Here is a 25,554-nt window from a genome sequence, read left to right on the forward strand (position 1 = left end):
CTCGGGAGGCTGAGGCAGGAGAATGGCGTGAACCCGGGAGGCAGAGCTTGCAGTGAGCCGAGATCGCGCCACTGCACTCCAGCCTGGGCAACTAAGCGAGACTCTGTCTCAAAAAAAAAAAAAAACAAAACTGCCTTCATGCCTATTAAAAATAATGTTTCTTCCTTTCCTGAGTGATTATGAAATGAGCCATGGTGGCAAGGTAGGCACGAACAGAGGGAAACTGAGTCCATGTCCACATTTGATGGTGGGCGAGAACAGAAGGAAATTGGGTCCACATCCACATTTGATGGTGGGTGAGAACAGAAGGTAACTAGGTCCACATCTATATTTGATGGTGGGCAAGAACAGAGGGAAACTGAATCCGTGTCCACATTTGATGGTGGGCAAGAACAGAGGGAAAGTGTGTCCAAGTCCACATTTGATGGTTAGCAAGAACAGGGGGAAGCTGGGTCCACATTCACATTTGATGGTGGGAGAGAACGGGGGAAACTGGGTCCACGTCCACATTTGATGATGGGCGAGAACACGGGGAAACTGGGTCAACGTCCACATTTGATGATGGGTGAGACCGGGGGAAACTGAGTCCACATCCACATTTGATGGTGGGAGAGAACAGGGGAAAACTCTGTCCACGTCCACATTTGATGGTGGCTTTTAATGCACTGCAGCCTGTGTCCCCTTGACCTTCACGAATTGTCAGGTAGTAAGAAAGCAATTTTTCGTATTGGAAAGGAGAAAACTAAGTGGCTGCAAAATAATATAATTTCCTTAAAGCAAAACAACAGAGAACCAACTTTGACTTTTTCCACATTACCCAGTAATTCTAAGACTCAGGGTTTTGTCATGCTACAGCAAATGCCGTTCATTAGGGGGAAATGGGAAGTCAGAACAGTGTGTGCTATTCAACTTCTCAATGAATAATTAACTCAAATGGGTTCAGAGTGCTATAAAATGAAATTAATTTATTTTTAGTTTAACCCCAAATCCCCAATCCTTTGCCAAATGACCCTCTATGTATCCTACATAAAGGACAGGGTCTTTCTGAGAGAAAACCATTAAAAGTTTTATTTGCAGTAAGAGAAGCATGCCTTCTTATTCTCAAACAGGTGCATGGCCCCCTTGCGGGGGGGTCACCCATCACCCGCATCCCCGTGTGTCACAGTGTTGCCACACACCATTAACGCATCAAAACGGAAAAGGAAATGTAAGCAGTGTTTGCTGTCCAAAGTTCAAGTCAACAACTCCTTATTATGAAGGCACTTCTGAGCCTTTCCTCCTGCATCTGGGAGCTGCCAGCAACCCAGTTCCAGGAGAGAAAATAGCTCGACACCTCCTGCAGCTCATGGAGTCCTCTTGTTGGGACAAGGTCCCCCCCAGCAGAGAGGAACCCCCAGCAGGGTCAACACTGGAGGTCCTGGGGGTGGGTGGTGCTGGGGAGGCCACGCGGGGAGGGCTGTTCCCTGTTCCCTTCCCCTCAGGAGACAGCTGGCCCAAGGTGACACATCACCGGATGGGATTTCAGGGTCAGGGACCACAGAGCCCAGGGCTGTGGACCACACCAGCCCAAAGCCACTGCATGCCCCAGACCGGGGCTGTGGACCACACCAACCCATGGCCACTGTATGCCCCAGACCAACACGAGAAGAGTGCAGACCAACAACACCTTCATCTACGGTAGGTGCCACGGTTATCGTTCCTAAGAGAGTCCATGGCCACTTCTACCAGTTGCCCTCCACTCTTCCCCTGCCCCAGCTGGTCCCCCTGTGACAGCCGTGTCTCTGAGAACGGGGTGTAGAGCCAGGGGGAAAACACAAAATAAACCACCAGCTACTAGAAACAGCCTCGCTGTCCTCAGGGAGCCGGTCCTGGGGCCAGCCTCGCTGTCCTCAAGGAGTCGATCCCGGGGCCAGCCTCGATGGACTCAGAAAGTCGGTTCCAGGACCCCATGGACACCAAATCCAGGCACATTCAAGCCGCACAGGTGGACCTGCCGAACCTGCGTGTACAAAGAGTCGGCCCTCCGACACGCGTTTCACATGGCAGGAACACTGTATTTTCTGCGTGTACAAAGAATCAGCCCTCCGACATGCGTTTCACGTAGCAGAACACTGTATTTTCTCCCTGCGTTTGGTTGAAAAAATCCACCTATAAGTTGACCCGCAAAGCTCGAGCTTGTGTTGGACAAGAGTCAACTGTATGCAATTGACACTGATTCCTACCAACAATATCCAAATCTTACCATGACCAGCACGATAAACAGAATGAGCAAAATTTAAAAACTAAAGCAGAGTTTTTTCCTGCGAGTTGGCGCACTGCGTATCCCCTGTGGGAAAGACCACACTGGTTCCTGACCAAACTCCCCCGGCCTCTTCCTCCGTCCTGAGGGCATCTTCCTCCATCCTGACAGCAGCCTGGGCTCACCTCAGTTCCAGGGCGGGGAAGGGGGACGCACTGTGCACCCTCCCAGCTCTCCTCCGCCCCTTCTCTCAGGCTGGCCCAAGAGCAGCCTGGACAGTCACGTGCTGGGGACACCGCGCTGCCCCTCCTCCGCCAACAGCCTCAGGCCACCTGTCTCATCTGTGACTGAGAAATAGAGCTGCAGCTGGAGGCGGGAGGCGGGACACGCTGGGATCTACCCATGGCCAGGCCGAGCTGCTCCGATCACTCAAGCTTCACTTTCGTCACTCTCTCTACCAAATAGACTAGAATAAAATACGCCGCGTCCTCCTTTCCACACACTCCCAAGCCTCCCATCCCACTTCCCGGCGCTGGCCCCATAAGAACACTTTGTGCGTCTTTCCAGGTATTTTCTATCCTCCACAAGCACAGAACCACATTCAGAGTGAATTTTTCTTTTTTTTTTTTTTTAACAGAAATGGCACCAGGGCAGACGATGATTTTTTGGTATCATTTCTTTACTTTCTTGGGCATTTTCCGCACCAGGACGGATGGGTTCTGCTCTCCTTCCTCCCCACCGAAAGCTGCCTCACAGCAGCCACACACAGAGCCGTAAACCCTCGCAAGACTGTGGGTGTCTCGGGGTGCCCCACGTCCCCAAAGACCAAGGGTCACAGATCCACATTGTCCAACAACACTTCAGACATGGCCTCGAGCCTGGGAACCCTGCTGGCCAGCCCAGGCCAGCCCCAGAATAGAGGTGTGAGGTGTAACATCTGCACTTCTTAAAAAAAAAAAGGCAGATATTCAGTGCCACATTTCAAATGGTCATGGCGGCCAGGCACAGTGGCTCATGCCTGTAATGCCAGCACTTTGGGAGGCCAAGGTTGGCAGATCACTTGAGGTCAGGAGTTCAAGACCAGCCTGGCCAACACGGTGAGACCCCTGTCTCTACTAAAAATACAAAAATTAGCTGGGCATGGTGGCAGGCACCTGTAATCCCAGCTACTCGGGAGGCTGAGACACAAGATTCTCTTGAACCCTGGAAGCAGAGGTTACAGTGAGCTGAGATTATGCCACTGCAATCCAGCCTGGGTGACAGAGCAAGACTCTGTCTCAAAAATAAAAATAATAACAATAACAAAAGAAAAATATATATATGCATTCCTAGTCCCTTGGAGCTGCAACAACAAAGCTGGTGATATATTTTGGGTGTTCCTAATCAATGCTTTCCTTGAGCTACACTGCAAGTCTCAACCTTGACCCTGCTACAGTCATCATCTATTACAAATTAAAACAAGAGCCATAAGTCTGTCTCCTACTAAAATATTCTAATTGAGACATGTTAACAGAATACATTTTTTTGGGTCAGAAAGTATCCACCAGGGTGGGGAACAGACGGCCCACCAATTGTGCTGTGGCCCTGACCACCAAGGACTCACGAATCATCCACAGCAAGGCTGGCGACTCGAAAAGAACACTAAATTGCTCTTTGACATTAATTCTTAAACCTTGAGAAACCAAAGTTCTCTTTGTAACAGACTTGAAAAAGGATGAAGTCAGAAGTAGCTCAGCAGAGATGCACCAACTCTTACCTGGGAGAGACACCCCTTGCTAATCACGTCTGGATTAACCGATGTGCTAAAAGCATCTCTTCCAACAGGGACACAGACTGCAAACAGGAATGCTGTGAACACCTTCCCCAGATAACCCAGTCCTGACCCATCCACCCCTCAAGAGGTCCCCAGACAAGTCCAATAAGGAAATGACCCCACAGCAGATTCAGGTGCAGGCAGTGAGGATAGTGGCATCAGGAAATTCCACCGTAAACGTTGGCAGCACGCAGGGAGGTGTACCCAGCTGGACAGGCGAAGTCAAAAGTGCAGGATGATCTGGCCATTCCAAATATGCAGGGCATTCCAATTTTGTTAAAATGAAACCCAGCCTTTGAAAAGGCCTGGACTTCCCACAATGTATGGTATTCATAGTGTGGAGGGCACTGTAGAGAAGTTATCAGAGGGTTCATGACGGCAAGATCCACGGAGGCTCTGCCATGTGCCAGGTATGAGACAACTATTTACATAAAACACCTCATTTCACCCTACACAGACTCCACAGACTGCTCCACAGTCTCCCAGGTAAGAGTTGGTGCATCTCTGCTGAGCTACTTCTGACTTCATCCTTTCTCAACTGCTTCATGTTTCACCTTACACAGAGTCCACAGACTGCCCCACATTTCACCCTACAGAGTTCACAGACTGCTTCACATTTCACCCTACAGAGTCCACAGACTGCTTCACATTTCACCCTACAGAGTCCACAGACTGCTCCACATTTCACCCTACAGAGTCCACAGACTGCTTCACATTTCACCCTACAGAGTCCACAGACTGCTTCACATTTCACCCTACAGAGTCCACAGACTGCTCCACATTTCACCCTACAGAGTCCACAGACTGCTTCACATTTCACCCTACAGAGTCCACAGACTGCCCCACATTTCACCCTACAGAGTCCACAGACTGCTTCACATTTCACCCTACAGAGTCCACAGACTGCTCCACATTTCACCCTACAGAGTCCACAGACTGCTTCACATTTCACCCTACAGAGTCCACAGACTGCCCCACATTTCACCCTACAGAGTCCACAGACTGCTTCACATTTCACCCTACAGAGTCCACAGACTGCTCCACATTTCACCCTACAGAGTCCACAGACTGCTTCACATTTCACCCTACACAGTCCACAGACTGCCCCACATTTCACCCTACAGAGTCCACAGACTGCTTCACATTTCACGCTACAGAGTCCACAGACTGCCCCACATTTCACCCTACAGAGTCCACAGACTGCCCCACATTTCACCCTACAGAGTCCACAGACTGCCCCACATTTCACCCCACACAGAGTACAGAGACTGCTTCATAGAATACTACCAAAGGGGAGCATCAAATGATCCCCAAGAAGTAATGAGCGCCTTAAAAGTAAGAAAGCCAACCTCCTCCCCCTCTCTTAATTCCCTCTCCTCATTTCCGCAGAACCAAAGAAATATGAAGGGCCAGTGGCGCCCCACTGAAGAACGCTCTCCTGGTGGTTACACTCTGTACATAGGGAGCACAACACTGCTCCGTGCTGCCTGAGGCTACTATTCTATACTACACTAGTACGATCTGTTCGTTCTATTCTATACTATTCCATTCTCTACGATAGAATACTACAGCTTCATTCTATACTATAAAATACTGTACTATCTGTTCTATTCAATTCTATTTTCTTCTATACGGAAAGCAGTTAGCCAGCTTGCTTGAGGCAGATAGTAAGGGAAGGGTCCCAGAGAGCCTCCAGCCCATGTTTTGTGCAGATAGGGGGACTTGCACGGGGGTCTCGCCTAAACATGCTCACAGCAGACTAAGGGTCCCCATGCACACGGGAGAATGGGGTGGAACCACCAGAAATTTGCTCCTTAGACAGGGAGCCCAGCCCCATCAGCTTCTATATAAAAGCCCTTGTAGTCAACTGGGAAGGGGGCAACCAGCAACCTGCTCTCAGGACCCCTCTTTTCGCCGAGAGCTTAACTTTTAGCTTAATAAGTTCCGCTGCACTCACTCTTCGATGCCCCCGTGCCTGTTTCTTCCTGGTCATGAGACAAGAACCTGGACCCAGCTGAGCTAAAGAGCAAAACTCCTGCGTCAGTGCTACAGAACACTATCCTCTCTGTTCTGTGCCATGCGACTCTACTATTCCACACCATACTACTTAATATTAATACTAGGCTGTGTGTTCTAATCTAGACTGCATTATGCTATGCAATACTACGTCATTAGTTCAACTGTATACTCTACAATACTATCCCACTTGTTCTATTCTAGACCATGTCATACTATTTGTCCTATTGTATACTATACTACATAATGTTACAATGTTTCTTCTATTCTATGCTACCCTATATAACATTATACTATTTGTTCTATTCTGCGCTACTCTATATAATTCTAATCTGTTTGTTCCATTCTATACAATACCTTGCATCATTTTACCATGTTCCACGATACAAGAGTAGAGTCAGTTATACTTTCATAATCTTTTTTCCAAGCTCTTACCCAGTAAGAAATGTGATGTTTTACTATGCCTCACATAAATGCACATTTCATGATAATCAATGCCATTTCCTATGGTTATAGAATTCTGTCTCTATGATTCTATTGATACGGCTTCTTTGGGCTTTTCTGTAAGTCCTTTGCAGTGTCTGGTTTCCTAGTGAAAAGATGACTAAGGTCCAGATAAGATCCTACGAAACCAGCATCCACACAGGCTCACCTGTGTGCACACTGCTGGACTCCGTGTTGAAGGAGGGACAGGAAGACAGACGGCTGTCGGTGGATGGAAGGCAACAAGCACAGAGTAGATTCCAGAACTGAGACAGGAACCAAGGCTCTGGCACAGCTGAGGGTCGATCCCAATTCTAGCCTCTCACAGAAAGGCAGAGGAGACTTAGCACAAAGAGCATGGAACTTTGCTTTAATAAAGCAAATGCTTACCATCCACTATGAGGAGCTCAAGGAGAAATGGCAGTAGGCTCTACTAATAACTACTGCTTTAAAAAATGGAAGGGAGAGGGTACATTTTCACATGGGCCAGGTGGAAAGTTGGCTGGACCTGCCGCTGGACCTGACACTGGACCTGACACTGGACCTGCCGCTGGACCTGCCCCTGGACCTGCCGCTGGACCTGCCCCTGGACCTGCCACTCAGTCTGCTACTGGACTGCTAACAAATGCTGCAGATTTTTATGGAGAGAAAAGTACAATGCGTCTGAGAGCAGCGCTCCCAGCTCTGGATGAAGCCGGCAGAACAAGGAAGCAGCAGAGAGGCTGGTATCATTCAGTGGGCAGAGTCAATGACCCTCCTCTAAGTCCAGCAAAGCTCAACCTGCATGTCTGCAACTAGAAATACCAATCGTAAGCCAGACCTCCTGGCAAATACCATTGACCCGCTGTAATTCTGTGTGGTGTATTATGTCCCATGTACAGGAAATCATTCACAAACCCTTTAACCAGGAAGTACTAAGATGACTTTTAATGCAATATAACACCTTTGCACCCATTTAACATATATTTAACCCCAGGGGTATAAATATATATTTTATAGAACATCAGGCATGTTTACCTAATGGCTCGAATTTCACAATGTCTCTCTCCCTGAGAGGACAGCGGAGGATCCCATGCACTGTCTCCAGGAACATGCCCCTCCCAGAGAGGATTCACAAATCAAATGTGCACATGCATGCATGCACAGACACATATCACACACACACATACACGTGAACACGCACACCTACATGTAATACATACATTCACACATGCACACACATTCACATAATCACATAATACCAACACAAAACACATGCATACACATACACACAACACTCAAACACACACGCACAAACATACACACAACACTCAAACACGCACAAGCATACGCACAACACTCAAACACACATGCATATACATACACATTCTGACACACATACATATGTAAATGCGTAGACATAACATGCACAAATATACATGTATAACTATACACACACGAGCATCCATGCATGCCTACTTGCACATGTGTGCAGTCGTGCCTAAACATGTAACACATGCACACACATACATGCAACACAAATACACATGCACACATATACACATGCATGCACATATACATCACACACAAAGGCACACATACATGCACAACACATATACATGCAATACAAACTTTCATACACATAAATGCAAACACACATACATATATACACCCCTCAAAGACCCCATTACTCAATTCTAAACAAAGTGGTTTATCCCCCAAATGTACCTTCTCGTAATTAATAAGCTCTACTGCACATTTCTTGTTTCAAATAATGAGGTCTCACACACAGCACACACACATTTATACTCCAATACGTGTGAACATATAAATAGAAATAGGCCCACGGGCACGAAGGCCCTCTTCTGTAAAGGTATTCTCAAACTTGAACTGAACCAATTCTGCTAATTATAGTCAGAGTCAGTAAAGATATATATTTGACTACGGAATGATTATACTCGTTCTTTTCGTTACCCCTGGCAACAGCAAGAATGTAAAACAGAGTTGTGTGATACCATGTCACTTATTCAATCCCACTTCCTGGGATCTGACCCACTTGTAATAGGGTTTCTGTCTGAGTGATTTCCTTCTGACTAAAATCATGAGATAATTCCTTCTCTTCCTGCTTTCTCTTTCCCAGGCCTTTTCACTGCCCTTTCCTCAATCTCAGAAACTAAATCATACTTGTCAAAATGGAAGGCAAAGAAACAGTCTTAGGAGTGAATCCCACAATGGAATGGACTCAAGAGAGGAAAAAATATTCTTTTTGAAAATGTACAAAAGGAAAAGTCAAGAGGCCTGCGTTCCCTCTCACGACAGAAACAGACGTCAGCATAGCAGGTCACTCAGCACAGTTCAGCTCTGTGTATGAAACAGAGATGCTAGTCCTTGTCCCTGTTTCATGATGTTGCAGTGAAGGAAACAAAACAGACAAAGGGCACAGGCTGCAGAAAAGGATTTTAAAAGAATGACTTTTAAAATGTGCACCTGCTTTTCAAGGGCACAATGAGGATATTTTCAAGTATATTAAAGCTGATTTATAAGAGATGGGTATAAAGACTCTACAAGGTCATTAGACTTTAGACTTACAAAGAAAACAAATCACATTCTCCTAGCATCACGAGTCAGGTGTTCCACAAATACTAAGAAGAGCCACCGCAATGGGATCCACTATGAGGGGTCAAAACATAACCCATGAAGCGTGGCCGAGAGCTCCTATAACCTGATTTCTAGGAATCTAATTTTAAACATCCTCACAGCTAGCACATCACAAAAATACAGAGCTCCAAATGCCGTAACACACGTGCTAAGAACACCTAGCCAAAAATATACGAGGCATTTCAGGCAAGAATCCAGAATCAGAAGAACACAAGTTTTCTAAGTTCTTCAAAAGCTGGTGCTGGTTGAGGCTCTTCTGCAGACTTCAACAAAAGACACGCTAGAATTAGCCATTGACGGTAACCCTGAGTCCACACGCACCGTGTTCGGAAAAGCACAAGGCCTGCTCCGGCCTTGAGACCCCTGGGAACTTTCTCTGGACCGCACCGAGTGGATGACTTTGAGAACTCAAAATAACCAACAACCAGTCCATGAACAGAGAAAGAAGACTGCAGCCTCCCTGGGGACCTGGCTCCATGCCTGCCCGCTTTCTTCCGGATACCTTTGCCCTTCCCGGCTCCCTGCTTCACCTGGCGACGCTCTGGGTTCAGGCCCCTCTCCAGCTGTGTCTTGGTCCACGGCTGGCTGCCCGTGTGAAGCACCAGGCCTTGAAGGACCATCTCCACCTGCTCCCTGCACTTCCCACCCACTTCCGCGAGACTCCCAGGCTCTGGCTGCTCTCAGGGATCAGGGCCGCCAGGCTCCCCTCACAGGCTCCAACTGGAGTCCTGCCCCCTGGTTTTCAACAACACTTGGGACTTTCTCCTGGAAACTCTCGGCTCTGGACTTTAGTGAACTGCGCCATCCAGCTCTTCTCTGGACTCTAAGCAGGGCTTTTTCTGGGTCTTCCAACCTTGCCTCCATTTCCAAATGTGGGCTTTCCTTTGGCCTCCTCTCTCCAGACATGCACGCCTCACACTCTGGCTACTTGACCTGCCCTTCTACCTAAGAGGCTCCCAAATGCACCTTGCTCCAGATTTTCCCCAAGCCTCCTCCTGTATTTCCAGACTCGCAGCTTGCAGTGGTGTCTGTAAGTATCTCCGAGTCAGATCCACACTTGCTTCTGATTTCCAGCAAAGCGCAACGCCGACCTCAGGGTGCAGACTCGCAGCTTCTTCCGCCTTCCTGCACTCCCTCTTCCCCTCCTGACCCAGGCACCGAATCGCTCAGCTCACTGGCTGCCTTCTGTCCTCCTCTCGCCACGGCGAGTGCCCTGCATGAGCCTGCTCTGTCCCTCCGGCTCCACGGCGTGCCGCACATCAGAGGCGATTCTCTCCGAAACCCTCAGTGGCTCCCTCGTATCCGACAGGTAAGGACTTCCACATTCTGGCCCCAATCTAACTTTCTGGCCTCAGATATGCACATGCATATTTTATCTATGCAAAGAGAGTACAGGCCTCACACCTGCTCTCATTCCTGGGCTCCTAGCTCCTCCTGAAGGTGCTGTATGAGCTACCTATGCACTTTCCAAACACTAATTGAATATGCGCTTGGACAACATTTACTTGATAATTTTGTGGCATTGCTGGATAACGTGGACAAAGTGAGAACTACGCAGGTGTGTGGATGCTGCCTTGCCCACACCTCACTTACCCAGACACTCCCAGATGCTCAAGGTGACCAGCCCTATTGGCGCACAGGCAGGCGCAGGCTGCACCCCCACAGCTGGGCCCCGCGAGCTGAACTATAATCCTGAAGCAGCTGTTTGCTCCTAAATCTGTGTATGCCGGTGCACTTGTCACACATTACTGAAACCAATAAAGTATGACTCCAAGGAGAGAATAATTGTATGAAAACTAAGTTGGATGCCTTTCAAAGACTTAATATGGGGGAAATTTTTTTTTCATTTTAATCTTTTCTACATTGCTATCATATTAGGTATGGGCAAAAAATATACACAATGTTTGAGGAAATAATTTTTAAAGGTTTCAAATGTAACATAACTTGTTTCTCTTGTGTTGCCTATTCTCTTCTAGAAGAATCAAAACTGTGGCAGGCCTGCGATGGCTGTGGTTGAGGAAAGAGGCCACACCCACAGCCAGTAGAACCACGCTCAGCAGCAGCCTAGCCCCGCGTGGAAGAGGCGTGAACACTCTCGGGAGAGGTGGATGTGCACTAACCGTTCCCAGCTCTGACCTCTTTGATTAACTGAATATGGTGATTGGTTTTATCTGAACGTCAGACAAAAGGGTGTCTACGCGCAGGAAAGACTCTAAACACTCTGGACCCTGCTGGGGCAGATGGTGACTTTGACCCAGTGATACCACTCTCCATTGGGCACCCAGCCCAGTCTCCTAATCGTAAAGGACATTCATAGCAACACTACGAAAAAGAAACACGACTGTTCTGACCCAGAAAAGTGAAATTTAAAACATTAAATATACAGGTTCTAACTAAGAGGCAGACGGACCGGGCGCGGTGGCTCATGCCTGTAATCCCAACCCCTTGGAAGGCCGTGGTGGGTGGACCACTTGAGGTCAGGAGTTCGAGACCAGCCTGGCCAACATGGTGAAACCCCATCTCTACTAAAAATGCAAAAATTACCCTGATGTGGTGGCGGGCACCTGTAATCCCAGCTACTTAGGAGACTGAGGCAGGAGAATCGCTTGAACCCGGGAGGTGGAGGTTGCAGTGAGCCGAGATCGCGCCACCGCAGTCCAGCCTGGGCAACACTTTCTCAAAAAAAGTAAAATAAAATAAAAATAAATAAAATAAAATAAAATAAAAGGCAGACAAACAAAAGGAGATTTCCTCTGATGTTAAAAACAGAAGTATTTGATTCACAGCCTGGATAATTGAAGATCGGTATAGAAATCACCTAGGGCCCCGCCCTCCCTCACAACAGACTGGGGTAGAGGGAAGGAGGGCAGGAGGGGGGCCCCTTATCCACGAGAGGCTCCTCCCACCCCATCCCCTTCCTCAGGAGGGCGGCCTGCCCAGCACAGGCTCCATTCTCCCCAGGTAAGACCCTGGCGTCTCTACAGGAACAACCACCTCCCTTCCCTGCAATCCACTCCAGCTGCTCACGGCCAGTCAACGGGGGCGCTCTTCAGAGAGGAGCAAACGGCTTAGGGGAGAGCCTGAACTCCCACGTCCCAGGTGTGGCTTGCCAGGGAGCACAGAGGAAGGATGCAGGTCCCGAGAAGGAGGAGGCGCAGGAGGACGATGAGAGAGACAAAAGAGACAAGAGAGGCTGCCTAGCGACGCGCTGAGCGCAGGACCTGGCGGAGGCCTCCTGGGGAGGGGCAGAGGCAAACATGCTGCTGCTTCTAGGCTGCTCCGGAGGATACAAGCTCGGAAGGGGCTGCAAGGCAGGACTCGCTGAGGAGCAGTCATGTGGATGCCCCGCCTCTCACACAGCACACACTGAAAACATGCAACTAACAAACAACACAACACGCATGTACAATGCGCTTATACAACACTGACAACACACAATGCACACAAACACACACAACCTATACAACACATACCCAATACATGCAACTCACAACACAATATGCATTTTTAACACTCAGGCAACACATAACCAATACATGCAACGCACAACACAACATGTACGTACAACACACTCATACACACATACAGCACACGTAACTCACATACAACACAACACGCACGTACAATGCACTCATACAGCACACACAACACACAACTCACACACAACATGCACATGCAACACACTCATACGACACAAAACACTCATATAACACACAACACACACAACTCACAACACAACATGCACACACAACACTCACACAACATGCACACAATACATACAACTCACAACATACACATACAACATACTCATACAGCTCACGTACAAAACATGCAACTCACGTTCAACACAACATGCACGTGCAACATACATGACACACGCAAATCAACGCAACATTCACATACTCACAACATACACATACAATACACTCAAACAACACATACAAGAAATGTAACTCACGCACAACACAACATGCACATACAACACACTACACAACATTCAACACATACAACATACACAATACATGCAACTCAACACAAATACATGTACAATGCACTCACAACACACAACACTTACACAACACACAACACATGCAACTCACAAACACACGTACAACACACTCATACAACACAAAACACTCACACAACATACACACAATACATGCAACTCATATACAACATACACATACACACGTACAATGCACAACACTCATATAACACACAACACACATACAACATACAAAACATACAACTCACAAATACACGTACAACACACTCATACAACACACCTACAACATACAAAACATACAACTCACAAATACACGTACAACACACTCATACAACACACAACACTCAAACATACAATAAATGCAACTCAACACAATATGCACATACAACACACATACAACCCATGCAACTCACATACAACACAATACACTCATGCAACACATTCATACAACACACACTGTACAGATTCTACGTATGAAATAGAAAACAGCACACGCACGGTTTCTAAAGTATGATGAAAGTGTTTTCAAGAAGGTCGTCCAACATCCAAACTGGTACCATGGCCTCATTTTCAGCTGCTGCTCAGATTCAAGCATTTTTATCATCCGCTCTATGAATTATAATAATACAGCATAAACCCAGTTTTCATTTTACACCCACTTTGGCGTGGGGTGCTCCAAAACAGGGGCCAGGAGCCTCAGAGTCGTCCCTCAGAACAAAACACAACCCACACTCAGAGGCCAGGAAGGGAACTCGGGGGGCGACACACACTCTCTCATCTGCAGAGCTCTGCTCCAATTACTTCACACGTAACCAGGGCTGGAACGGAGTTGCTGAGGATACAGACACGGCAAACTGAGAAGAAACTGGCAGGTGGAGAAAGATCGGCCAAAACCCAAGGAAAAATGCTGAACATTTTCCACAAATAGTTCACACGACGGATGATACTCGGGCTACTGAAAGTTTATTGAGAGGGGTCTTGCTCCAAAGAAAAAGTTCTCTCCCAAGGTTGTCGAAGATTCACAGCAGACACCTGCCCCCAACACACCATCTGCCGAGGGCCTATGAGTCAAAAAGAAGGTAAGACAGAAGTAAGGGTGCAGGGGAAGGAGAGCAGGAGGGGACCGAGTACTCGGAACCAAGTGAAGTGATGGGCGGACACTGAATGCCTGACTCCAGGGTTATCACCTCGGAAAACAAGTCTGTTGAAGTCCGTAGTAACAGTGTTAGTGCTTTCACTGAACCTGCACTCAACACTGGAGAACCTCCCTGTGTTATGAAGACAATCTGAAAAATAACATTAATTCACAAGGTACAGTGATGATTCAGCCACAGAAAATAAAACTGATATAATCCACTGCAAGTCACACTGTGTCTTTCTTTAAGACTGGTTTATGATGCAGCAAAGAGGCAGCTTGAGATCTAAAATACTGAAACTGGCAGACACCTCGTTTCCCTGAATTCTCACAACCGTGGCACCAGCTAGGGTAAGACAGAGTGGCTTTCAGAGCTTCCAGAACAACAGAACAGATCAATCATAAATATGCAAAGGTGATCTGAAGACAGAATTAATATTCCACGTTTTGGCTTAAACTAGTCATGTGATTTCCAATAAGTGGGAAACATCCACACCAATTTTTATAAGAACGTTCAATGTGAACACAGTACAGAACACTATCTTTGTTTTGGAATGTATTTCTTTAATATGACAATTTCAATTGTCTTTAGGGATTCCTGATATTGAATGCTCATCTTTATTAATGATGAGCTACCCATTTTCTGACTGAGGAAATGGAAAGTTGTCACTGCCTAACAGCAATACTCAACACAGCATGTATGAAAGGGAAAGCTACACCTGTGTGCACACACATGCATACACATGCATACACATACCTACACATGTACACGAACACACATACACGTGTATGCACGTGCACACACATGTACACGTGTGTGTACATACATATGCACGCACACATACGCACATACATGCATACACACGCATATACGCACACACATACATATACACACGTACACATGTACATACATACATGCATATACACGTGCACATGGACACGCATACACGCACATACACACGTGCACACACATGCATGTGTACATGCATACGTAAGTATCATCTCAGGTATGTGGATTCAAAATTCTGATGCAAACAAGAATAATCACAAAACAAGGTAGGGTGTCAACAAGTGAGAATTGAGATGGAAGTCCTGGAATGTTCCAGAGACGATATGAGGGAGGTCTGCACATCACATAAACATCTTACCCATTTTAAACGTGACCATTCCTGCCAACATCGGCCTGGATTAAGAAGATTTCATTTACATAAGGAACAGAAAATATAATACTTGTTCTAATGAGGTTCTCTAATCATTAGATTATTTTCATAATTATAAGTAATCACTAAATAACTTCCTTTCAAGGGTCTAAAAATAAAAATAAGATAACAAAGTCACAGTCCTGACAGTTTTATCATGCAAATCACAGCTGTGAAAATAAAGCATGGCTTTGAGACTATGCCCTCCTCAAATACCCTTCATGGAATTTTGTACCAGTAATGGCTGGTAATTAATTGTTACACCAGGTGGAAAAGTATATCATTTGGGGTATATGAAGTAAGCATGTAAAGAGAAATGACCACACACACCTGAAACCAGGTCTCATTTCACAACTGTTTCCTACTTTAGATTTGCTTAATTTACTTCATGAGGTGCCTTGAAGAGAGAAAGCAGAGCTGAGATCTGCCCCGAGGCTGCTTCGGGAAGAGCTGGGTGGGCACCAAGCCCCTCAGACCGAGGGCTGAGCTGCGTGGCCATGACCCCATCACTGCGGCTCCCCAAGCGTGTGTCCCTGTGTGTCACGCAAACCCCTGCCACACAGGTGACACACGCCACACGCCTGACACAGGCTCAGCACACAGGGAGCGATCAGTAAGTGGTGACTAGAGAGAAGCGACGGCCTTCAGCGTGGACGGAGAAAACAGGTCACAGACTCACAGAGGAAACGCCGCAGATCCACAAACGGAGAAAACACCACAGATGCATGGACGGAGGAAACAGACCACAGACGCATGGAGCGAAGAAAAGCACCACAGACGCACGGAGGGAGGAAAAGCGCCACAGACGCACACATGGAGAAAACGCCACAGACGCACAGACGAAAGAAACGCCACTGACGCACGGACAGAAGAAATGCTACAGACGCATGGATGGAGGAAACGCGCCACTGCGGCACGCATGGAGAAAACAGGCCACAGACGCACAAAGGGAGAAAACGCCACAGACGCACGGACGGAAGAAACAAGGCAGAGACGCGCACACACCAGTGTGGAACATGGGACAGGAACGTCCCGGCCATGCACCTTCCACTCCCACTAGGGACTTCCCACCCCAGAGCACTCAGGATGGCTGTGGAGCTCCTGCCACCCACCCCAGAGGTGAAGCTGGGGAGCCAGAGATGAGCAGGTTCACGTCCATCAAATGCGGCTGCAATCCCTGTAATAACAGGAGGTCACCATTAAACAGAAGGGCACTTCACTTGGAATAAAAGCACTCTGCATAAAAGACTAAAGATTGGCCGGAGACCGCTTAGAAACCATCACAATCATTCTTGCTAGTGACAGTGAAGCTTCAAGAGTGGTCACTTTTCCTGTAGAAACGCCTCAGAGGTGATTCCTGGAACTCAGTTAGAATATTTCTTTCCCGGAAACCACACAACCAAGAGTTTAATAATGCCATCTCTTGAGCAGAAAGATTAAGATTTGTGATGAAACAAAACCCTGGCAAGCCTCCTGATTCTAGAAGATGCTATACAGAAAAGCTAACTCAAAGGGCTTGCATTTCTTTTGTCGTCCATGACACACATGAAAAAAATTTAAATATACAAAAAATGTAGGATTTGTACAGTGAGTACCAATGTATCTACTCCCTGGATCACAGATTAGATTTTAAATGTAAAGTTCTAAAGGTTCCCAGCTAAGGAAATGTGCAGTGTAAGCCTCTACCTGGTTAGAACCAAGGGGAATGGAATGAGCTTTCCCCAGCCTTGCTACTCAGCTGGGAGGGGCTGCCACAGCTCCGCCACCCCACACCAGAGCACCCAGGATGGCTGTGGAGTTCCTGCCACCCATCCCAGAGGTGAGGCTGGATCCCCAATCGAGGTGTTAAGAGTGAGCCAGCTGGGCGCGGTTTCTCAAGCCTACAATCCCAGCACTTTGGAAGGCCAAGATGGGTGGATTACGAAGGCAAGAGATCGAGATCATCCTGGCTAACACGGTGAAACTCCGTCTCTGCTAAAAAAAAAATACAAAAAACTAGCCGGGCGAGGTGGCGGGCGCCTGTAGTCCCAGCTACTCTGGAGGCTGATGCAGGAATGGCATAAACGTGGGAGGCGGAGCTTGCAGTGAGCTGAGATCTGGCCACCGCACTCCAGCCTGGGCGACAGAGCGAGACTCCATCTCAAAAAACAAACAAACAAAAAGAGTGAGCCAGCCTTTAGAGGCCATGTGGTCTATACTTGAATAGAAAATGTTCCAGGAAACCAAAGATTCCAATGCCTGTGATGAATTCCTAACCATTTGAAACCCAGGCTCCTCATCTATATAAAGAGAACAATGCTCTCTCCTGAGAAAGCATTTCAGAAGGATGAAAAAGGATCCACATGAGAGCAGCTGAAAACTACAAAGCACCCTGCAATTATAAGATTTATAAGATTTTTTCCATATCTTTGTTTCAAAGAATGTCAGCATTCTAAATATTGCGCTTCATCCCACATCACCTTTCAGGATCAAATCATAACGATCAAAAGTATCAGCAGAATCTCTACCAGCTCAGTCGCCGTGTGCTTCTTCTCCCTGCATGAGAATTCCTGCAGAACGATGGGACCATCCAAGAATGGCTCCCTGCCATCATGTGCCCATATTCCTTCCCCAGGGAGCTATTCCTGTACTCATGGGGCATAGGAAACCTGTATAACACCACCAGAAAGTCCTTGTTTGATTTACACACTTCCCAGAAGGGCTGATTTTATCCAGAATCCGAACTGTGTCAAACACTAAACCTAAGAAATCATCAAAAACCAAGGAAATGTAAGGTCATCTCCTGCCCAGGGTGCATGGCTACTAGGGGAGAAATAGAAAATGAGACACGAAAGCAAACTTTTAAGATATTCAGAACACCACTGGATGATTCCAGGAACCCATTACAGATCATTGCTGTTCCTAATAACAGGAAAGAAATTCTAAAATTCCAACAGGCATGGTGAGTCCCTCACTTGCATGAAATCAAAATAATAATCCATCGCTATCTTTCAAAGACAAAAGAAAAACTCTATTTCCTCTTCATATTAATTTGTGTACAAATAACTTAAGTGAGGAAATCTTAATGTCTGGACTGTGATATCAATAGCAAAATAACCCCAAGCTTCCCAATTAAAGGATATAGACGGGCTGAGTAGATTTAAAGAAGAAAAACCAACTATATGCTGCCTACAAAAAACTCACTTCAGCCGTAAAGACACACATAGACTAAATGTGAAGGGATGGAAAAACATGTTCCACATTAATGGAACTCAAAAGTGAGCAAGAGTAGCTATATTTATTTCAGACCAATCACAAGTTAAATCAAAAACTGTAAAAAGGTAATTATATAATAAAGAGATCAACATAGCAAGAGGATATAACAATTACGAGTATATGGGCACCCAACAACAAAGCACCCAGATACATAAAGCAAATATTAGTAGATCTAGAGAGAGAGGTTGGGCACGGTGCCTCATGCATGTAATCCCAGCACTTTGGGGGGTGGAGGCAGGTGGATCACCTGAGGTCAGGAGATCAAGACCAGCCTGGCCAACATGGTGAAACCCTGTCTCTACTAATACAAAAAATTAGCCCAGGATGGTGGCACACGCCTGTAATCCCAGCTACTTGGGAGGCTGAGGCCAGAGAATCATTTGAACTCGGGAGGTGGAGGTTGCAATGTGTTGAGATTGCACCTCTGCACTCTAGTCTAGGCAACAAGAGCAAAACTCCGTCTCAAATATATACACACATACACACACACACACACACACACACACACACACACATATATATATATATATATATATATATATATATATATATAGAGAGAGAGAGAGAGAGAGAGAGAGAGAGAGAGAGAGACCAACACATCAATAGTAGGGGCCTCAAAACCCCACTGTCAGCACTGGAGATCATCTAGACAGAAAATAACAACAAATTATCAAGTTGAAAGTACAGTGTAGACCAAATGGACCTAACAGACATTTACAGAACATTTCATCCAACAGATACAAATGCACATTTTTCTCATCGGCACATGGAACATTCTCTAGAATCAACCACATGCTAGGCTGCTAAAGAAGTCTCAATACATTTTTTAAAAATTGAAATAACATCTAGGATATTCTCAGACTGTAACAGAATAAAGCTATAAATCAACAACAAGGAACAGATACTTCTCAAAAGAAGACATTTATGCAGCCAATAGACACATGAAAAAATGCTCATAATCACTCGCCATTAGAGAAATGCAAATCAAAACCACAATGAGATACCATCTCGCACCAGTTAGAATGGCAATCATTAAAAAGTCAGGAAACGACAGGTGCTGGAGAGGATGTGGAGAAATAGGAACACTTTTACACTGTTGGTGGGATTGTAAACTAGTTCAACCATTATGGAAAACAATATGGTGATTCCTCAAGGATCTAGAACTAGATGTACCATATGACCCAGCCATCCCATTATTGGGTATATACCCAAAGGATTATAAATCATGTTGCTATGAAGACACATGCACACATATGTTTATTGCGGCCCTATTCGCAATAGCAAAGACTTGGAATCAACCCAAATGTCCATCAGTGACAGACTGGATTAAGAAAATGTGGCACATATACACCATGGAATACTATGCAGCCATAAAAAAGGATGAGTTTGTGTCCTTTGTAGGGACACGGATGCAGCTGGAAACCATCATTCTTAGCAAACTATCACAAGAACAGAAAACCAAACACTGCATGTTCTCACTCATAGGTGGGAACTGAACAATGAGATCACTTGGTCTCGGGAAAGGGAATATCACACACCAGGTCCTATCATGGGGTGCGGGGAGAGGGGAGGGATTGCACTGGGAGTTATACCTGATGTAAATGACGAGTTGATGGGTGCTGACGAGTTGATGGGTGCAGCACAGCAACATGGCACAAGTATACATATGTAACAAACCTGCACGTTATGCACATGTACCCTAGAACTTAAAGTATAATAATAATAAGAAAGAAAGAAAGAAAGAAAGAAAGAAAGAAAGAAAGAAAGAAAGAAAGAAAGAAAGAAAGAAAGAAAGAAAGAAGAAAGAAAGAAAGAAAGAAAAGTCAGGAAACAACAGGTGCTGGAGAGGATGTGGAGAAATAGGAACACTTTTACACTGTTGGTGGGACTGTGAACTAGTTCAATCATTGTGGAAAACAGTGTGGCGATTCCTCAAGGATCTAGAACTGGAAATACCATTTGACCCAGCAATCCCATTACTGGGTATATACCCAAAGGATTATAAATCATGCTTCCATAAAGACACATGCACACGTATGTTTATTGCGGCACTATTCACAATAGCAAAGACTTGGAAGCAACCCAAATGTCCATCAATGACAGACTGGATTAAGAGAATGTGGCACATATACACCATGGCATACTATGCAGCCATAAAAAAGGATGAGTTCATGTCCTTTGTAGGGACACGGATGCAGCTGGAAACCATCATTCTCAGCAAACTATCGCGAGGACAGAAAACCAAACACCGCATGTTCTCACTCATAGGTGGGAAATGAACAGTGAGATCACTTGGACACAGGAAGGGGAACATCACACACCGGGGCCTGTTGTGGGGTGAGGGGAGGGGGGAAGGATAGCATTACGAGATATACCTAATTTAAATGACAAGTTAATGGGGGCAGCACACCAGCTTGGCACATATATACATATGTAACAAACCTGCACATTGTGGACATGTACCCTGGAACATAAAGTTTAATAAACAATCAAACAAAAAACAAATCAACAACAAGGAGAACTTTCAAAACTGTATAAATACATAGAAATTAAACAATATGCCCTTGAATAGCCAATGGGTCAATGAAGAAATTAAGAAGGAAATTTAAAAATTTCTTGAAATAATTGAAAACAGAAACACGACATAACAAAGCCTATGGCATACAGCAAAAGCAGTATTAAGAGGAAAGTTTAGAACAATAAACTCCTACATTTAAAAAACAGATTTAAAATAAACAACCTAACAATGAACTGCAATGAGCTAGAAGAGCAAGAACAAATCAAATCCAGAAGTGGTAGCAGAAAAGAAATAACAAAGATCAAAGAGGAAGTAAATAATATGGAAACTAACAAATATAAAAGATGAAGAAAAGAGTGTTGGTTTTTTGAAAAGATAAATAAAATAGACAAGCCATTCGCTACACTAAGAAAGAAAAAGAAATCCCAAATAAATAAAATTAGAAAGAAAAAAGGAGAATTACATTTGATACCACAGAAATACAAGGGATCATTAGAAACTATTTTTAACAACTGTTATGTCAACAGATTGGAAAACCTAGAGGAAATGGATAAATTCCTGGACATGTACAACCTACCTAGATGGAACCAAGAAGAAACGGAAATCCTAAACAGACCAATAATGAGTAACACGTATGACTATATAATAATAAAATGTCTCCAACAAAGAAAACCCCAGAACTAGGTGGCTTCACAGCTGAATTCTACAAATTTTTCTTTCAATTCTTCGCAAACTATTCCAAAAATATTGAAGACGAGGGAATTCTGCCAAGTTCATTCTTCAAGCCAAGCATTACCCTGATACCAAAATAAGACAAGGACACAATAAAAAGAGAAAACTATAGGTCAATACCCCTGATGGACACAGATGCAAAAATCCTCAGCAAAATACTAACAAACTGAATCCAACAGTAAATCAAAAAGATTATACACCATGATCAAGTGGGATTTATCCCAGGATGCAAGGATTGCTCAACAAACACAAATCAATAAACACGCTACATCACATCAACAGAATTAAGGACAAAAACCATATCATTTCGACAGATACAGAAAAAGCATTTGATAAAATTCAACGCTGCTTCATGATAAAAAGTTTCAACAAACGAGGCACTGAAAGAAACATATCTCAACACGATAAAGGCCATATGTGACAAACCCACAGCTAACATAATGGTGAATGGGGAAATACTAAGAGCTTTTTCTCTGACACCTGTAACAAGACAAGGACGCCCACTTGTGCCACTCCTATCCAACACAGCACTGAACGTCCTAGTCAAGAGCAGTTAGGCAAGAGAAAGAAATCAAGGGCACCCAAAGTGGAAAGGAGGAACTCTAATTGTCTGTTTGCAGACAATATGCTCTTATATATTAAAAAAAAAAAAAAGGCTCCAGCAAAAATCTCTTTGAACCGATAAACAAATTCAGTAAAGTTACAGAATACAAAATAAACATATAAAAGTCAGTAGCATCTCTATAGACTAACAATGAGCCAGTGGAAAAAGAAATCAAGAAAGCAATCCAATTTAGCTACAAAAATATAAAATAAAAATACCTCAGAAGAAGTCTAACCAAGAGGGTTAAAGATCTCTGAGGAAAATGATATTCTACCCTCTGAAGGTAGAACAGTGGAACCTAGAGACAGGAAAGGGCGGCGGGAAGGCAGAAAGGGAGAGGTTGGCTAATGGATACAAAATGACATCTAGATAGTAAAAATGAGGTTTAGTGTGCTATAGCCTTGTACGGTGACTGTAGTTTATAATTTATTGTATATTTTCAAGCAGCTAGAAGGGAGGATTTTAAATATACCCAGCATTAAGAAATGACAAATGTTTGAGAAGATGGACATGCTAATTATCCTGATTTGCTAATTACACATGATAAACATGTATTGAAATATCACACTGTATCCCATGGATATGTACCATAATGTGTCCATTAAAAATAATAATTGTTAAAAACCCAAGGGCCAATTCTCATTTGTCCTATGTCAATGTCGTGGTCCATTGGTGGAGACCTAGCCATTTGCAAGTTAGACTATAGTCACTTGAGCTGAAAGCAAATGAATCGTCACAAAAACTACCACTGGCACCAAGTCTTCTTTCCAGAATTTCCTGGCCACAGCACTGCCACAGTCACTGTGGGCAGGAAAGACACACTAGCAACCAACTTTCAACCCCAGTACAGTTGGTGCTTTTATTTCTCTGGTTTGGAATAAGTGTGTGTTCATAACTTACATTTACTCCAACTGTCCCCTTGCTTAAATAGCTCCTTAAGGATGATTTCCTGTTACTAAATTCCAACAGCTTCCGAGCACCCATTATATTCTCCAAAGCAAATAAAAAGAGAAAATGTGTTGAAAGCCTGATAATGTTCACTGAAGAATCCAGCATGATGTACTGCTTGAAATGGCCACTCCACCTTGTTCCTTTACATGACTTTTAAAGTAGCCCCAGTTATTACACATAATTGAAGCCATAATTTCTGCAATACCATTAGGTCCACAAAGGGTGGGGCCAGGGGACTTCAAAGTCTGTCTCTGAATTTTTTTTAAAAAAAGGAAAGCTTATGAGAGTAGGTAATGAAAATAAATATTCACACAACTCAGAACAGGGCATGGTGACACATAAAGCTCCAGCCTGGCACAGGTGTCCAGCCAGTGAGGGTGGGGACACAGACTCATATGGTCCCCACAATCCCCCAGAAGTCCCACAGACAGGTGGATGGCCTGAGGTAGAATCAGGCTCCGAATTCCAGGAGCTGTCTGGCTCATGTGCACCGCTTGTGGTCCACAGTGCACGAGGATGCCCCACGTCAACAGTCCCGGTGCAGAGCACAAGAATGCCCCATGTCACGAGCCCCCGCTGCAGAGCATAGCCCGAAGGTGCCAGCCCAGCCTCCTACACACACTGGCCACCAAGGCACTGCCCTCCAGGAAGGAGGACCCCAGAGGTCGTGGCAGGATGAGATTCTGCTCTTCATCATCCCCGAGCAGAGGGGAAAGTCCCAGCAGACATTTGGGGAGCCTCTACAGGTGGCTGGGGGACTCTGAATGGAGGTTCAAAGTTGTCCCCAGATACACTAGACTCAAACCTAAAACAGGTCATTCTTCCAGATATGCCCAGACTGGAACCTATACAGGCCATCCTTCCTAGCTTTCCTCTGGAAAAGCAGGCTTAAAAGAGTATCGACTAAAAGGGGCCACCAGGAAGAGGGAAGTCCTATCTTTAAAAAAAGAAATAATTTTTCTAAAAAAGAGGCACTGAGGCTCTGACCCATCTGATCACTGAGTACGTGCTCAGCAGCATCTGTCAGAGCAGAGCAAGTACACACATGCTCTCCATATCCTGTGCTCCGGGTCCCCGTGCTCCCTGCTCCCATGCCCCCCGCACCCGTGCTCCCCACACCTGTGCTCCGGGCACCCGTGCTGCCCACATCCGCGCTCCCCGCACCCATCCTCACCTCCCCACACCTATCCGTGCTCCCCATGCCTATGTTCCCTGCACCCGTGCTCCCCGCACTGTGTTCCCTGCACCCATGTCTGCTCCTCGAGCTCTCTTCCACTGATTTCCTCTGTACGTCCCTCTTGATAGTCACTGTCACCTCGAATCACCTGGCTAAATGGAGGTAAAGAAAAAGTCTAGAGTAGCACATTGGAGGACAGAGTGGAAGTGGCTGTTTACCAAGCAGGGCTATGAGATGAGCGCATCTGATCCCCATTAATCCTGACGGTCAGTTGATTAGCCCTGTTCAACAGCTGGGGACACTGAGGTGTGGAGGGACGGGCTTGCTTACTCCGGATGATGCTGACAGTGTGGGCCCAGCCCGGTCCCACAGCCACCAGGAGGAGGCTCCTGAGTGGGCAGGCGCCGAGGTGCAGCGCAGAGAACGCCTGGGACCCTGGCATAGACTCCTCAGGAAGGAAACAGAGAAAGGTCCACAGAGACTCAAGCAGCACAGAAGAAGGTCACCCACAAGTTAAAAATAGATGTTTGTGCTCTATCGTCCCAGCGTGCTAAACATCCAGCTCGCTCACACGCACGGCCTGACGTGAGCCCGGCCTCCTTCAGCATTGGGCTAAGCGAGAGAGGCACCTGCCCCTCTCCCGACAATAGCAGGCTCGGCAGCTATTCTTCAATGTACTTGACACCCCTCCGTGAGGATTAAGCTACACTCTGTCGACACTGGGTAAGTTTAATCCCGACACAGCTAACCGTGTCGATCTGCAGTGAACAAACAACTTACTTTGGATGA

General features: G+C 45.7%; 1 long non-coding RNA gene across 2 annotated transcripts in view; it reads right to left on the reverse strand.

Annotated features, from left to right (window-relative positions):
- LOC139361600 (uncharacterized) overlaps window positions 1-10,030 on the reverse strand; it is a 98,652-nt gene extending 88,622 nt beyond the window's left edge. The window contains exon 1 of one of the 2 annotated variants that reach the window (XR_011619153.1): window positions 9,719-10,030. This is a non-coding gene — a long non-coding RNA (uncharacterized lncRNA). Of the gene's footprint in view, window positions 1-3,995; window positions 4,496-9,718 lie in introns of those variants that run through there. The other variant, XR_011619154.1, reaches the window with a different exon arrangement.
- Between the last annotated feature and the right edge of the window lie 15,524 nt (window positions 10,031-25,554).

The sequence above is a fragment of the Macaca nemestrina genome, unplaced genomic scaffold, assembly GCF_043159975.1.
Source record: "Macaca nemestrina isolate mMacNem1 unplaced genomic scaffold, mMacNem.hap1 Scaffold_68, whole genome shotgun sequence".
In the NCBI taxonomy this organism is placed as follows: domain Eukaryota; kingdom Metazoa; phylum Chordata; class Mammalia; order Primates; family Cercopithecidae; genus Macaca; species Macaca nemestrina.